Raw genomic sequence first — 17562 nt, 5'->3', positions numbered from 1 at the left:
GACACCATAAAGTTTGCACAGTATAGACATCTAGCTAGAAGAATGAGAATGCGTCAAAGCTTGTTTCTCTAATAACTCATTATGATTATGCAAACATTATTTTCATAATTGGTACAATTTACAGTCAGGTACAATTTATTGCTGTACCTGATTTCTGTCATAGCTTGGGCCTATACTTCATATGTGGTGGTCACATTTCTGCTCTATGAACTCAGTTCAAGCTTGTGTCTCAGATCTTCCAGATCATTCAAGTTGTTTACAGTGCAAGTCTGGAAGAGATGGGGACAAAGGTAGTGACTTTCATGGTTTTCTGATTCTGGGCCCAGCGGGCAATGGCCTGGTCCCCAGTCCAGTCTTCAATACAAGATACTGACTTACACTGGATGCCAGTAGCCCACAGAAGGCAGCCTGGGATCAGCCAGGTGAAGAGGAGCCCTGGCTATGTCTCCTTCTCTCTAGCCATGAACCTTATGCCAGGAATCAGAAGAAGGGGGTTATAGGAGATTGGTCTGGCTGCTGGATTCCCTCTACTAAGGAGAATAATCCACTACTCAGTAAAGCCATGTGGCACAAAACAGAGTTAATGGGCTAGATTCTGTCTTGGACTTCCATAGCCAGCTAATCCATCTTGGCTTCCAAGGCTTTTAAATTTGTACTGATCTTCAGTAACAGAACAAAAAATGTGTCCACCTTAACCTTTACCCAGTATTTCTTTCTGTGTGTGTGAGAGATTCCAAGATTTGCTGCATCTGGAGGTTCATGTAGTGCTGAAGCGGATGAAGGACACTTTATAAACATAAATTATGTTGTTCATGGCTCCCCTCATGCCTATGTACTTTGTTTGTATTTCTGAAAGGCCATAACTGTCTTATTGTTTCCCCCTCCACGGCAATCTTCTTATTTTCGTACTTTCCATCTTTGCCACTTAACTGATCTACAAGCCAGAAGCATTTTGCCATTTAGGGCTCTCTTGGACTCATCCTCGGAGGACTCCACTTTATCAGAATTCAAGAAACAGTACCTGACTCTGGAAGGTCTCATGCTTTGTTCCATCTGCCCTTCTTTCTCCCAGGACAAAACATTGACCTGCAACAGCTAGTACAGTGGAAGCAAACAAAGGTGAAGCCAATATAGAAAATGTAAATTAATAACTTAAAAAGACACTTCAAATGCTATTTACATTTTAGGAACATAGTAACATAGGGGTTGTGGTCTGACCCACTATCAATAGCTTATGGAGTCCCAACTCCTTACTGTGGTCAGTACCAGATGCTTGAGAGGAAGTCCCTATAATAAACAATTATGCAATAACAATCGTATGGGAAAGTTTCTTCCTAACTCCAGGCAGGTGGTGGCTATCTTATACTCTGAACTATAAATATGTACATTTTTATCTTAGCTAGTGTAACTGTGGATGTTCTCACTTATTCATACAAATTCCAAAACCACCTTGAATTCTACTAAACTCAATGATACCTTGTGGTAGTGAATTCTAGAGGGTAATTATGCATTTTTTATAAACCCTTTTATCACTTTTTAACTTGTTGCCTTTTAATTTCATTGGTTGACCCTGGGTCCACTTTGAGAGACTTAAGTAGGTGCATCCTGCTAACCTTCTCAAAACCATTCATTAATTTATATTCTCTATTTTGTTAGCTCTTGTTTTTTTTCCTCTCTAATCCTAATCTTTTTAATCGCTGCTCACACAAGTCTTTCTGGGACTCTATTTTCATTGCTCTTCTCTGGACCTTTCCTTTTCTGCTGTTTATCCTTTTTTGAAATAGGGTGATGCTAAGACTGACTACAGAATTCAAAGGGAGGGCATACCATCTTCCCCCTTCCTGTTTGTGTTTGAGTTTTAATAAATGGCTTTATTGGCAGTAAAACAATACTACAAAAATGCACATAAAATAGCTTTAAGCTGTGCACAAGGAACCACAAAAACTAGTACGGCACACTGCTAATTACCATCATCTCAGTGCCTAACTCCAGCCAGACAGTTCCTGGAGTGTGCAGGAAGCAAGAGGTCCCAACAGAAGGCCATTAGAAACAAGTAAAATGTGTCTAGAAACAAGTACCATTTCTCCTGCTCTTCCTCTTCTCCCCCCGCCCCGAAAAAAACAAACCAACTAATCAAAAATCCCTCAAACAATAAATCCAGAAAAAAAATAATTGTCTCAGACTTTCCCTTCAACCTCTGCAGGGAGAGGGGTTTGCATTATTAGTAATAAGCGATGCAGCAGGCAGACAGCTGTAGGAAGGAGATCTTTATTGAACATGCTTAGAAGCCACTCAGATGTTCTGAGAGGCCCACACTTATCTAGTAGCAACCTGGGCCAGCTTGCATCCTGCATCTCTATAGCCACACCAAACCACGTCTCTCCTGAAGCCTGACCCTCTTTCCCTAGTTCTGCTCATCACACAACAGGATGGACAACATCAGTCAGCATTGCCAACCTGAAGCATTCAAAAGTAATGTCAGGCCCCCAAAATCATGCAATTGGTGGAGTTTTTGTTTTGTTTTTAAATGTTGGGTTCTTTTATTTGCCTACTTTTTTTTTTAACTCTTTAGGGTGCACTCACTTCATGAATTTTCTGCAACCATGAGGTCTAGAAGTTCACTTTTTTTAAAATGAAAGTTGGGATTCTTATGCAATCTCTCCCTTTCAGTAGCTGGGGTTTCAAAACCAAATGCCAAATATTGCCAGATTCACAATAAAACCATGAGAGTTGGCAGTACTATGGTATCACTACATAAAGATGCCATCACTACTCTCTCTCCCCCTTTCTTAAAATATCTTGTTTTTACATTTTTGATTGCCATGAGCAGAAGTTTTCATTGAATTGTCCATAATAATGCTAAGGGACCAGATCCTCAAGTGCTGTAAATCAGCATAGTTCTGTTGAAGTAAATGCAAGGAAAATCCCCAGCTGCCCTATTAGCATTCTTGCCTGAACATCAAAGTAGCCAAAAGAGGGTGGTGGGAGAGAAGTGATTGATCTAACCTTTTATCTTAATATTTGCATTTTAATGCTTTCATTTATTCACATTTATAATTATACCTTTCCTAAGGCTGAAGTTTGTCTAACGCTTTCCATAGGACGGTTTTCACAGAATCCGTGAACTAATCTCACTGTTCACTGACTGTACATTGATTCATTGTGCATTGATGTGTGTAGTGAAGCTGATTTCTGTAATTGCCACCGAGAAAATTTCTTTACCTGGGGAAAAGTAGCAAATCTTGGAGCTCATTTATCCATATTTACGTGCCACTTGCTTTGTTTTCCCCCAGTGCTTTTCCCAGTTCTATCCATCTCTGCCCTCTGTTGCTTTCAGCCTCCTTCTCCATGGCAGCCATGAGAGAGGAGTGTTAACGGCCTAAAATAAGTCCTTCGTTGCCAGTGGTGTCAGAGCAGTAGGGCGCACTCCCAATGCCTCACCTTTTGGAGATTTAATAGGGTTTCTCACATTTCCTGGTAGGAACCATGAAATGAGATGTGGTGTACCCCATTTCTTTCCCACCTTTTAGTAGCCTTGGCTAGAAAGGTGTTGATGGTGATTTAGATTCCTTCAGACTGTAAAAAGTTGAGGCCCCAAAAGATGTCTTAATTTGTATACACAATTTTCCACTGGCCTTAGACATGCTGAGACTCCTATCTGAGCAATCTACCATACATCTTTTCATCCCCGTTTGATGAGGTTTTAAAGTTACAATTTTTAAGATGACATGAGATGTCTAGTGCTACTCCATTCTGCCTATAATTCCAGAGGCAAAGTGAGCTTGAATAACTAATGTTAGGCTGTAAAACCACAGGAGAATACTACAGAGGGCTGAATATAGAAAACTATGTCACTCTGTATATATGTTAGCAACTCAGTCATCTCTGCTGGAGAAAGTTCACTGAGGTCATGCACTAGCTTACAAGGTTCTCCCTTTCTATAACAAATTTATATTTAACTCTGGGGGGCAGGGCCATGGCTGGGGATTATTATATGTGCAACATTAAGGTTGAAAAATCTAAGCACTCAGGAGTACTCAGAGTAAAGATTGAAAGTTCCCTTGTGCTGGTGCAGGGCCCGGGGTGGAAGTGACAAATCCGTCACTTCTGAGACCAACACCATCACTTCCAGGACCAACCATACCAGCCAATCACTGGCCTGTGGGGCCCCCAAAAATGTGGGGCCAGGAGCGGTCACCCCGATTCGCCATACCCAAGGGACAGCTCTGTGCTTATACCTCTCCTATAATATTATAAATGACCAATAATTTGTCAGTTAATATGTACAACACACACGAGCTAGCATTTCTTACACCGACTTGAACATACTACATGATAGTGCAGTGCTTTCAGTCTGCAGTCTTGCCTTGATTATGCCTCGCTGGAGATTTACAAAATAAGTCAGATTTGGAGAAAATTGGTTCAGTAGTTTAATGAACATTTAAAGTTGAATAATCTGAAGTCTGAGACTGTCTCCTGTTTGATCTTAGATTTGAGGACACTGAATACAAGGACTTGGCTTGCCCTTAGCTTTTGCATGGGTTGCACAAGTGGGGAGCAGCCTCTGTGCCCCCTCTCCACACACACACCTTCCCATTGCAAACATGCAACAATCTGGCCCTCTATTCGCATAGCCTTATTTAGCAAAGAAACCCAAAGAGAAATCTCCAGGAAAGAGCCTGTTTTATAGTCTACTATTCCTATTAATTACTGCAATGATTTTGGATTAAGATGTTCCAAGTCCAAAATGTCAGGAAAAAATGGGCAAGCAGCCAGTTTTGAACACAAGAGTGCCTTAATGTGTGAATAAAACTGCTGAACTTTATAAAAAAAAATCATCCTGCACGGTAGGGAGGGAAAAATAGAAGAAATAAAAAAGGCAGTTGTGCAATAAATTCATTACACACGCACCCAGTATAATGCTGCTGAGAGAATTAGCTGTGTTTATCAGCTTTCCTCTAAGCATCAGATCCGTTTAATGTAATACTTCTCTAATTGTCTAGAGAAGCCAGCATTTGGCTCTGCTTTATTACTGCTCCATGAAATATTAATGTTGCAGCAGTCTACAGCAAGGAGCAATGCCAGCAACATGATTGTTGACGGGGCAATCCGTGACTAGAACGAACGATCAGTTCACAGAAGGGGCCGATCGAAATGGATGCTTCTGCTCGTTCTGGGGAAATAGGGTAATCAAAAATGTGTTTCCTGGTGATTCATCTTTAACAAACATTTTAATAAAATACTTTCCTCTCCCCCCCCCCCAACTTTAGATGATGTGAAAGTGCTTTGATTTGTTTCTGAATTCCTGAAGCCAGATTCTGATCCACTACATTGAATAGTACCTAATTTCTTGAGTAGTACCAGTGAAACAAATGGGACTACTCTTCGAGTAGGTCTGCACGGTAGCTGGGAATTGTAATTCCCAGTGTGAATAGACAGACACGCTCAAGCTAGCACACTAAAAATAGTAATGTGGTGGCAGCAGCAGCATGGGCAGAAATCTTGCCCAACCCCAGGGGTATATACTTGGGCAGCTGCACTGAGCTGCCACTTGTGCCATTTGGCCAAGCTGCTATTTGTAGACATTAGCTCAAGCCGAGCTAGCAGCACATGTATGTCTGTACAAACTGAAAATTATAACTCCCAAGCTGAAGTGTAGACATACCTTTAGACTAGAGTAAGGTGCTAATATACCCAGCTAAGTGAATGACTCTCTGGTCCTTAGCATTCATTTCACTTAAAGCTGACTGTAGAACACTTCATTGAGAAAATGCCTCAACAGGAGATCAATGAATCAGACATCCCCTTTCCTATTGTTTTATGAATAGCATTTATAGCATAGTCCAGTGAACCATTAAACGACTAGAATTAAGTGTACTTAAATAGTTGTGACAGTTCTATGTGCATGGTCCAGTCCTGCAAGGTGCTGAGTCCTCCCATTAACGGCCCTATTGCCTCAATTTGTATTTTCAGCTGGATTCTGGGCCAGATTCTATATTGTCTTTCACCAATTTTATGCTAGTATGACTAGTGGAACCCCACTGACATAAAACTGGTTTAACACAATGGAGAATTAGATCTCGGAGTTTAAGGCACCAATCCTAAAAGCCTTGCACTTGTATTGCAGGATTTTCATTGGTAATTCCACATGTCGAGAGCACACATGATTGAGCTGAAAATTTGGATCAGTTTGGATGAAACTGTGATTTTTGGGGTTTTTTAAATCCAAAATGTAACTCTCTTCTGAAGATATTTTGGTGCTAAAGATACATTTTTGTGCTTATTTTAAATGATGTTTTGCAATGCTCAGAAACAGCCTTTGCTTTTGAAATTAAAATTTGCAGATCATTAATGTATAGCTCAGATCAGGTCTGCTCTTATTTCACATGCAAGATGCATGCTCTGCTGACATTTCTTTAAAAAAGACTACAAAGGAAAGTATTGAACCAGGGATGTTTAAAAATCCACTTAAATGTGCACAGGGAGGAACTTTATTTAAACAAGTGTATCAATAATCCATGCTTAGCAAGTTTATGCTCTGCTCTGCAAATTATCCAGAATTTAAAAAAAAAACTAATATTGGGATCCTTTCTGAAATTGACTTTTAAAATGCAGTACTGGTAAAACTCGTAACACCCTTCCAATGAGACCCAGCTGTGTTGTGAACCAGGCTTGGACCTATGCAGGTGTGGAGGGAGAATAAGGGAGCCAGAGAATTCCCACCCCCCTTTACAGCCTACCTAAGGGCAGATAACGATAGCAATCCCTTTTGAGCAGGTATTGGTTGGCAGGAAGCAAGTAATTCAGAAAGGTGAAGTTAAGGTGAGAGACCATGGTCCTGCTGCTACATTGGCCTGCAGATCAGCGTGAGAGAGAAAGGATGGAAGCAATGTTGCTATTGATTCAGGTCTCTCGGTCACTGGAGAGTCAACCCTAGACCTCAGAAACCTTCCCACTGAAAACTTCGTCAACACTGATGCATCTGTGAATTGTTTAGGCTTGGACAAAACAGCATATTTAGACCAAACAAAAAAGGCCTGGTCAAAAATATTCCAACCAGCTCTACTGTGCACAGTAAAGATTGCATAGTCGAGCCTTCTCTGTGTACCCCCTCCAAGGCTGAGAGGCAGTTCAGCAGCAAGCTAACCAGTGAGGGCACTTGTTGTGCTTTGTTTGCTTCACTTCAAACAAAGGGAAGGGAAATGAATCCATTGGTTAAGTAATCTTAAGGCTGTCGTCAAAAGCAAGGAAATTCAGAAACAAAGGTGAATTCTGCCCTTAATTCAAACTGTTACTTGCTTCTAAGGCTGGAGCTCAGTGGATGATGTTACAATATATGTCACGTGCACTAATCTCTAGCTCCAAAATGGAGAATCAATAGCAGGCAGCAACTTCTGGCAACATATTGTTCTTATTGTTTTAGTGGCCTCATGTTGACTAGCATCTCCTGCTGCCAATGCAGATACTCATGTTTTCTTCATCTTAACAAAGGCTGTGAATTCCCAGGAAGTTGTTTAGGTCTCAGATGACTGGGATGTATTGTTAAAAATGACACTCTATGAATGTGTGGGATTGTTAACTTGTGTTAAAGTTTGATAAAAGGCTAACAGATGATGTGTGCTTGGAAAAATGGAGCCATTTGGCTTTCTCCACACAGTTGACAGACACTTGCAAATCAAATGTGAAATACTAGCTAGAAGTTACATTTTTCATTGTTCTCTTGATCCCTCTCTCTTCCTTCTTGAAATGATGAAAGAATTGGCATGCTAGGCAATTATCTGTGGTGCATCAGCTTACATTCCAATTCCCTTTTGTCTACACTGGGCCAAGTCATCCCCTTCATGGAGAGGAATGGTAGGGGAGGAAGCATAGGTACTAGTCAAATGATGCTGGTAGATTTGGAAGGTGGAAGTGAAGCCAAGGTAGAATTGTTCCCCCCTCCACTGTGTGTAAGTGCCAGCATTATCCTCTGGAAAATCTGCACTGTTTGCAAAAGAAATCCCACTGGAAGTTAATGTTGATCAGAGCAGAAAATCTTTAACTATTGCTGAAGGCAGCAGTTACTTCAGAGCCACAGCTGGTCTCCCAGTGGAGAAGGACTGGAAGGGAAGGAGACATGCTGCCAATATGAAGAGTGGAAACATGCTACTGGGGGAATAAAGGGCATGACACAGAAGGACTGGGTCTGCATGCAGGTGCCTCAGTATTAGGCAGGGATGGAAAAGAACTTGCCAGTAGAACTTGGGCATATGTGTAGCTAGAGGACCATGCCACCAGTCAGATTTGCCCACCCTTCTCCCTTGGGAGGATAATGCAGTGAAAACCCCATACATGGAGTTTCCTGAGTAGTCTTACTCCTCCTGCAGGGTTGCTCCAGAAGTGGATAATAGGAGACCAAGTTGAATACATAAAGCTCAATGGTTTGATCAGCTAGACCTTATCACTAGTAGGAGTCAGAGAAACATTGCCATTTAACAGTAACCTATTTGCATTAAAGAAAAGTTGCCTCAGCCCACCCAGAAAGAGATTAAATGACAGTGGATGTGCTTAACTTGTTTAGGAGCATAATATAATATCAGACTAATTAGGCATGATTTAGGCTCCCACAACACTTTATAAATATGAGTATACACATCACAGCTCAAATAGTGTTTCACAAATCCCAGGTAATTGCACCTCTGATGCATTGATGGACTCCATGAAGACATCCCCACTCAGATCTCAGGCCTCTAGCTGTCATCCCTTGTGGGGCAAGAACTTATATTCCTCTTCCCCCTAGACTGGGGATTTAGGCTGCAATTCCTCTTGCCACTGCCTGTCATCACCTTCATAAGTCTGAGTTTAGTTCAGCACCTGCCGTGCAGCTCTCTGAAGCAATGACAGTGCTTACCAGTGACCTGCCAGCCTTCAGAAAGCACAGTATTTATTCTGAACAAAAGCATTACAGAGAACTTTATCTTGAAAACAAAACCTCTTCTATGCATGCCCGTCTTACCCACCTTCTGCACAGAGATGCTAGTATGTTTCAAAGTCCTCCAAAAACCCTTTCAGCAGAGTCTGTCCCTCCTGGTTACAGGCTCGCTCAGTTCTTGGATCAAGTGGGAGTGACTCCTCCTCTGTATCAGGCTGGGTTCTTTATACAATTCTCGGTTTGTTGTTTGCTAGCCTCTTGAACCCAGTCAAAACGGAACCCCAGATGTGGTACATCTACAGACTTGCTTACCTGTCTAGGGATTTGCATTAATTACCCCCTACACACACTCTCTCTCTCTCTCTCTCTCTCAGGAATTTAGTTTCTGTAATTTCATCCATGCTTAGGTGACTTCCCCAAGACACTGCATTGCTTGATCTGTTCCAAGAAAGAAATTAACCCCTTCACACTCAATGGGCAGCAATATAAGGTGAGAGGGGAAAACCTGAGCCACACATTGTTCATAAAAATAAATCAGAAACTTACAGTTCCCCACAGTATTATTTCCCTCTTACACATGGGGAAATTGTGGCACAGTAGTTTAAGCCACCCAAATGTGATGTTGTCTAATTGAAGTATAACCATGCAAACCATTGTGGCTACCACTGCTATATACTTGCAGCAAATCTTATACAAAATACAACTCATGGCCAGAAAGGGTTAAACAGCTTACAGGCTGAATGACCCAAAGTTAAAGTCATGTTAATGGTAATTGGGGCCATTCATGCTAAATAGGCTAGAACTTTGAAATGCAAATCTATATCGTTACACACAATTAGTATTACTTCTATCTTAAATGCTACCCATGTAAACAGTTCCTGTCTGTCACTATAACTACTAATTCAGTGATCAAAAGGGAATATTAACATTTAGATGAATCTTGGGTGAAGTAATGTCATTGTCTATATGTCTCTTTAAAGTTTGTAACTGACTGCCTAATGGATAAATTGCCCTATGTTAATTTGTGTAACTAATTACTGGTGTTGTTTAGAAAACAGAAAGTTACATCAAAAGCCTATTGTTTACCTGGGACTATAGGGTCAAGAGGATGCTAGAAAACTTTGTAAAAGACCATTGGGTCCTGTATCAGAGGGGTAGCCGTGTTAGTCTGGTTCTGTAGAAGCAGCAAAGAATCCTGTGGCACCTTATAGACTAACAGACGTTTTGCAGCATGAGCTTTTGTGGGTGAATACCCACTTCTTCGGATGCAAGCAGTGGAAATTTCCAGGGGCAGGTGTGTATATATAAGCAAGCAAGAAGCAAGCTAGAGATAACGAGGTTAGATCAATCAGGGAGGATGAGGCCCTGTTCCAGCAGCTGAGGTGTGAAAACCAAGGGAGGGGAAACTGGTTCTGTAATTGGCAAGCTATTCACAGTCTTTGTTTAGTCCTGAGCTGATGGTGTTAAATTTGCAGATGAACTGGAGCTCAGCAGTTTCTCTTTGAAGTCTGGTCCTAAAGTTTTTTTGCTGCAGGATGGCCACCTTAAAATCTGCTATTGTGTGGCCAGGGAGGTTGAAGTGTTCTCCTACAGGTTTTTGTATATTGCCATTCCTAATGTCTGATTTGTGTCCATTTATCCTTTTCCTTAGAGACTGTCCAGTTTGGCCAATGTACATAGCAGAGGGGCATTGCTGGCATATGATGGCATATATTACATTGGTGGACGTGCAGGTGAATGAACCGGTGATGGTGTGGCTGATCTGGTTAGGTCCTGTGATGGTGTTGCTGGTGTAGATATGTGGGCAGAGTTGGCATCGAGGTTTGTTGCATGGGTTGGTTCCTGAGCTAGAGTTACTATGGTGCGGTGTGCAGTTGCTGGTGAGAATATGCTTCAGGTTGGCAGGTTGTCTGTGGGTGAGGACTGGCCTGCCACCCAAGGCCTGTGAAAGTGTGGGATCATTGTCCAGGATGGGTTGTAGATCCCTGATGATACGTTGGAGGGGTTTGAGCTGGGGACTGTATGTGATGGCCAGTGGAGTCCTGTTGGTTTCTTTCTTGGGTTTGTCTTGCAGTAGGAGGCTTCTGGGTACACATCTGGCTCTGTTGATCTGTTTCCTTATTTCCTCGTGTGGGTACTGTAGTCTTGAGAATGCTTGGTGGAGATTTTCTAGGTGTTGGTCTCTGTCTGCGGGGTTAGAGCAGATATGGTTGTACCTCAGTGCTTGGCTGTAGACAATGGATCTTGTGGTGTGCCCGGGATGGAAGCTGGAGGCATGAAGGTAGGCATAGCGGTTGGTAGGTTTTCGGTATAGGGTGGTGTTAATGTGACCACCACTTATTTGCACTGTGGTGTCTAGGAAGTGGACCTCCTGTGTAGATAGGTCCAGACTGAGGTTGATGGAGGGGTGGAAGCTGTTGAAATCATGGTGGAATTTTTCCAGAGTCTCCTTCTCATGGGTCCAGATGATGAAGATGTCATCAATGTAGCATAGGTAGAGAAGGGGCGTGAGTGGACGGGAGCTGAGGAAGCGTTGTTCCAGGTCGGCCATAAAAATATTGGCATATTGTGGGGCCATGCGGGTGCCCATAGCGGTGCCACTGATCTGGAGATATATATTGTCATTAAATTTGAAATAGCTCACTATCTCTGCTATGTATCTGAACCTCAAGAATTGAACTCCTGTCTGTATGTATATTGAACTTTTAACAATACTCTCTCTTTCTTTTTTTTTAAATAAATTTTAATTTAGTTAATAAGAATTGGCTGTATGCATGTAATTGGGTAAGATTTGGAATATTCATTAACCTGGGATGTAGTGTGTCTGATCCTTTGGGATTAGTAGAAACTTTTCTTTTATATGATGAAATAAAATATTCAGGAATCTTCATCATATTTAACTTGAGTACCTGGATGGAGGCCTGAGGCTGGGTTGCTTTGAGGGAACTGTATGGTTGGTTTTTTGGAAAACCAGTGAGGTAATAAAGAAGCTGGTTTATGCTGGTTTAGTAAATCTAAGTATTGAATTATCCACCATCTTTGGGGTTTGTCTGCCCCATTCTTTGCAGTTTACCCTAATTGAGGGACCTCGGCTGGCTCCCCACTGGGACCCCGGTCACACCAAGTTTCTAACTTTTGTCCTAAATTTAGACACCTAAATAAAGAGTGGGTTTCTCAGAATGCCTGAGCAAACCCACCAGCATCAGCCCTGAGCATCCAAAGGAGTGTAAGTTACACGCTAGCCCTCAGAGGCAGTATCCAACAACATTCGGAGACACAATCCCCTCTCTGCTTCCTCTTGCTATGTCATTTTCTGTTGGTCTATGGCTCCAGCAAGCTGGCAGGTGTGGGGAAATACGGGTGAGGGTAAAGTTTTTACTCATTCCTTGGCTCTCTCACTCCCCCACTAGGAGCAGGGAGGGAGAAGTGGGCATGCCTGGATCCAAGGTATAAGGAAGGAGATTCTTATTCATGCTCACATAGGGTGACCAGACGTCCCGATATTATCGGGACTGTCCCGATATTTGCTTGTTTGTCCCGCGTCCCTCGGGACACTGGACAAACAAGCAATTTTGCGCCCTGCTCCTGCACAGACAGAGCCCAAGGGGGCTCTCACCCCCAGCCCCGCCCCCTCCTTCCCCCATTGGACCCCGGCCCCTCACTGCCCCATTGGATCCCTCCCCAAATCTCTGCCCTGGCCCCGCCCCTTTCCCAAGCACGCAGCATTTCTCCTCCATCCCGCCACCATACAGCTGATCAGCGTAAGCCTGGAGAGAGGGGGTGGCCCCCAGCACTCACCCTGCGAACTGCTCCAGTCCAGCTTGTGGCAGCAGTGGCGGCGGCAGGGGGGCACTCCAGTGGCTTTTTGTTTTTTTTTTCTCCGCCGGGCCCCCCCTCCCCCGCTTCCCAATATTTCATCTTTGTCATCTGGTCACCCTATGTTCATGTGTATTTAGTCCAAATCACAATCAAGCCCTAAATGACCTGGCTAAAGGCTCTCAGCAAGTCTGTTGCAGAGCTGGGAACAGAATCCAAAATTCTTACGTCCTAGTCCTGTGCTTTAGTGACAAGACCACCCTTCCTCCCTGATTTATGTACTAACTTTGTTTCTAATGTGAGCTGTACATGCCACAAGAGGAATCATTTTGGTGAATAAAACTCACAGGGATTTTTTTTTTTTTTTACATTTTGACTGCTGTAGTTGGCTCAAATGTGGCTGTATCCATTCTCCAGAAAGCAGTGTATAAACTACCAAAATGAGTTCTCTCTGTTTTGTTTCTTTCCCAATCCCCACTCCAGCCTCTATTTATTCTCTGCAGGATTCATCCTTTGCCAGAATTCAAGTGCTTGCAAACAGGAGATCTCTGCAAATCCCAGTTGAGCACCCCAGCTAAAAGATATGAATATGGATGACGATGATGCTTTCACCCATCAGATACAAAACGTTTAGTTAGCTTCATACCTCTCTGGCTGGAAATACAATAAAATATACTCAGCATCCAAAGCATTACCAATTGTACTTGTGTGGTTAGAAAAGCAGAAGCTGGGAAAGCAGGGTTCTAAATTAGATCGAATGAGTGTCTTCTGAGGTTAATAAGTATGCAATGCAAAGCAGCTAGATGTGTTGAGAGAATTCCATCCAGTTTTCTTTCTCCTCAACTAAGAGCTTAATTCAATTCCTTTAAGGTCAGTGGGCTCCCAGTGACTTCATGGGAACTGGATCAGGCCCTAGTTCTTGAAGTACCATTGGCTTCTCTTGTAGTTAGCATTCCTCATTTTGAATCATTGCCACACAGTTCCATGTTTGAGCCCATTTAGACTGAAAGTTGTAATACCAATAAGACTCCGTGGCCCTGATTTTCCATTCAGCTACATACACCAATTTGAAATGAAGACCAGGCCCATAGTATCTGTTTGAATGGAAAAATGAGTAATATACTGGTATAAGAACTGGTGGAAACTCAGAATTTCCCATTACTGTCATTTTAAAATTTTGTTTTTGAGAACAAAAACCTTCAAATTTCCTGCTAAATAAAACTTCTGATTTTTTTTTATTTCAGGCCAATCAAAATGTTCTGTTTTTATAAAATCTAAACATTTTGTTACCACATCAAATTTTTATTTGATATTAATTTATAATATAGAGTAGACTTGGAAACAAAAGTCTTTTCAAAATGAAAAATCAGTGTTCTATTCCAACCATAACAAAATGCCTTTTCATTTTCTTTCTAAACAAAGTTTTATCACAATCAGCACTTTCCTGCAGAAAGTTTTAAAAACAGCATTTTCCAACTGAAAAAGTCCCATCAGAAATTTTTTGACTATCTCTAACTAGTATATCCTTGAACCTGCTTTACGGCAGAGCTTGTTACAGAACAGGTTGTGGTTTGTTATTGGCTTGCTTCTATTTAAAGCTTCTGCTAAAGCATTGACTTGAGATGGGCACACAGTTTCTAGGGTTTGTTGATAATTGTTACAGGAAAATAAATATTTTTAACCCATTCACTACTGGGGGACCTAGAAACCACTAGGACTACATGTATTATAAAATTAACAAGAAAGCCCAGCTCCCCAGCTGGGCTGCTGCAAGGTCTCCACTCCAAGCCAGGCTGGCACGCAGGCTCCCAGCTTGGGCTGCTGCCTGGGCTCTCCACTGGGAGTCCTGCAGCCCCCTTTCTGTCCCCCCAGGATCTCAGCTCCTGGCAAGGAGCCTGGCTGCACTGAGGCTCCCAGCTCGGAGCCTGGCTACTGTGCCCCGCCCCCCGACTCTCGGTTCCCCCCCAGCAGCACAGCAGCTGACTGGACTCCCCGCACAGATCTCCCCGCCAGAGGCAAGAAGCCCTGGTGGCTTCCCCCCTGCTCCCAGTTGGGAACAGAAAGGCGAGAAGCTTTGGGGGGCAGGTGGGATCCCAGCAGAAAGCTGCACAGAGCTGAGAGCCCTGGCTTTCAGCCCCCGCACACTGCCTCTCTTCAGTCAGTGGAAGTGCTCCTGGTGGGCACATGGATTACCAATAGAAGGAGAATAGTGTGGACATCAATAGTGTGGTGGCTGTAAGTCAACCTAACCAAGGTTGACTTAAGATTGTAGTTTAGACAGGCCTTAATATCTGCATGTCCTCTTTGCTACTCCATTTTGTCTATTAGCCAATCTAATAAATGCTTCTTTATGGATCAGTTGTGGCTGAGCCCTGCCCATGGCTTTCCTGGCCCATGTGTTTGGACATAAGGGAGGGGGAAGATCAAGAACTGCGGTGCCTGATACCCCACCCCCTTGCCCCCAGGGAGTGGGGAGATGTCTGAGACAGGCAAGGAGTTGGCAGAGCCATGGTTCTGTGCAGCAAAGTTGTCTGGACATGAGCAGGGAGTAGCTATGTCTGGTAATGGGCCAATGCAACGTACTCCCCCACCCTGCATAAAACAGGCATTCCAGAGGAGTTTTTACTCAGGGATATCTCTGATTCATGATTCCTTTCTGGAGCTCCTTCTAGACAGCTGCATCTACGTGCTGCCCATTACACAGGGCTAAGAACAAACTTTCAATCTAGCCCTTTGTGTTTTTCTGTTGGTACCTGAGGGTTAGTAACTTTGGGCCACATTCTACCACCAAGCGGTATTTTATGCCATAAGCAGCTCTACTGAACTCAGAGGGACTGTGTACAGAATAAAGTACTACTGAACACAAGAGTGAAAAAATCGGGCCCTTCATTATTTGGTTAAGAGATTACAACAGTCCACCTGAAATGGAAAGAGGACACTTTTAATGGGGAGACAGTTTTGCCTACTGGATAGAGCGCTGGGCTGGGGCTCAGGAGACCTGGATTCCTGGTCCCAGTTCTGCCATTGCTGGACGATCTCGGGCAAGTCATTTCACCTCTCTGTGCCTCAGTTTCCCCACTTGTAAAATGGGGATAATGATTGTGACTTCCTTTATAAAGTGCTATAATGAAAAGCACAGTGTAAGCACTGGTGGTTGTTATAAAAATCAGAAAAATGTATATGACCTTGTATAAACTTGTGAAAGGATCCTACCCCCCCCCCCAAAAAGAAAAAAGGCAGAATCTGACCTTTCAATGAGCAGCAGAACACCGCAAGGTGAGCTTGCATTCAAGAGCTGGAGCCAAAGCAATAATGAAATGCTTTTGCTGGAACAGACTGGGTGGGTTATAGACTAGAATCTGATGTGACAAACGCAGTCCATAGCAGATGTGCCTCTTCCCTAGTGCAGACTTCTATTCTTCTCTGCAGTGCAGACCTCCGGCCCCCTCTCTTCCTTCTCCTCTGTGTAGATTTTCCTCTTATCTGGCTAAGACCAAATGTTTTTGTACAAAATAAAGTGATAAATGGAAATATATATTTCCATATCCTTCTTCCTTTAGAGACCCCCATCCACTCACCTCCTCAGATGGGGGTGGGATACTTCCACCACCCCAGCTTAGTGTAAGGAGTCACTCACTCACCACAGTGCAGTAGCATGCTGGATGCTGGCAGCACAAAGAGGAGGCAGACAGCAGGAGCGGGTTGGACCTATCAGTGAGTAGAAGCAGCATGTGCAGTAGATGATTAATATACCGGTAATTGTTCCCTACCTGGCACAAACACAAGCCATTTACCAGGCAGGCCAGGATGCCTTCACCAACCCTGAGCATCTTGGAGTAGTCTCCCCAACTGAGGCCTATAGCTATATTTTCCAACCCCTACTCAAAATAAGAATATATAATCTACTTTAGAAATTCATTACCTCTCCTTTACTGCCTTTATCAATAACAATATCCCTCAGTATCACCTGTTTCCAAATTGTTGTTATAGCACATGTTCTGATGGTTTGATTACCCTGGTCACCCTGAGAAATAAATCTGAATGCCAGAACAGTGACTGAACACTGACACCACTTGATGTGGGTGCATGTTTCCAGGACCACCCTATTGGAATGGACACACAGATCTCCCACCTCGAAGATTAGCCAGAATTCGCCTTCAGCTATGACATGGCTCATTTTTGTTTTAGTAATTATTGTTAAGCTGTTATTCAATAACAATTTCTTAAAAAGGAATAAATATTTCTGGAAATTACTTTTAAGTTTTTAGTTACTTGACAAAAGTAATAAAGCCCATGTTACTTTTTGGTTTTAAAGACCGTGGATCTCCCTTATTTGAAGGGAGTGATGGCAGGTGGTATAATTTAGAGCAGTTCTAACTTGCTCTGGGGGACTGGACTGGCACACAGCCACATGAGCTCAGGGGGATGCAATGTTGACTTAAACGTCATCTTTGCAGTCCTCTCTCCACCTTATCAGCCTGAATCTCTGCTGAGGCTATTAGGTGAAAAATGAGCAGAATTAAAATAGATATCCAGGCTTTCTTGATACACCATAAAGAAGCAAAACCCCACATTCATATTTTTCCCCTCATCACCTTTAATTAGGACAAGGCCTAGAATGGCACTTATCTAGCCCCTTTGAGCTCCTCTCTTCAATAGTTTCTCCAGGTCTCTGTCAACTTCCTTTGTGTCCCTTCAGTTGCCACTCACTGATTTTCAGTGATGTCCCTGATGTCTTCTTTTGATGAGACATCATTGACTCAGTTTCAGGAGACTGAAATGTAATTAGGGTCAAATGTAGAATAGTCCCCAAAAGCAGGTACTTGCTATGTCTC

The 17562-nt window shown here is 42.9% G+C and overlaps 1 long non-coding RNA gene across 1 annotated transcript in view; it reads left to right on the top strand.

Moving 5' to 3' along the window:
• LOC120408102 overlaps positions 1-13415 on the top strand; it is a 38813-nt gene extending 25398 nt beyond the window's left edge. The window contains exon 3 of the long non-coding RNA XR_005600417.1: positions 13211-13415. This is a non-coding gene — a long non-coding RNA (uncharacterized LOC120408102). The remainder of the gene's footprint in view (positions 1-13210) is intronic.
• The last annotated feature ends 4147 nt before the right edge of the window (positions 13416-17562 follow it).

This window comes from Mauremys reevesii, linkage group 6, assembly GCF_016161935.1.
Source record: "Mauremys reevesii isolate NIE-2019 linkage group 6, ASM1616193v1, whole genome shotgun sequence".
Classification (NCBI taxonomy): Eukaryota; Metazoa; Chordata; order Testudines; family Geoemydidae; genus Mauremys; species Mauremys reevesii.
This window is presented reverse-complemented; position numbering and strand designations above follow the sequence as displayed.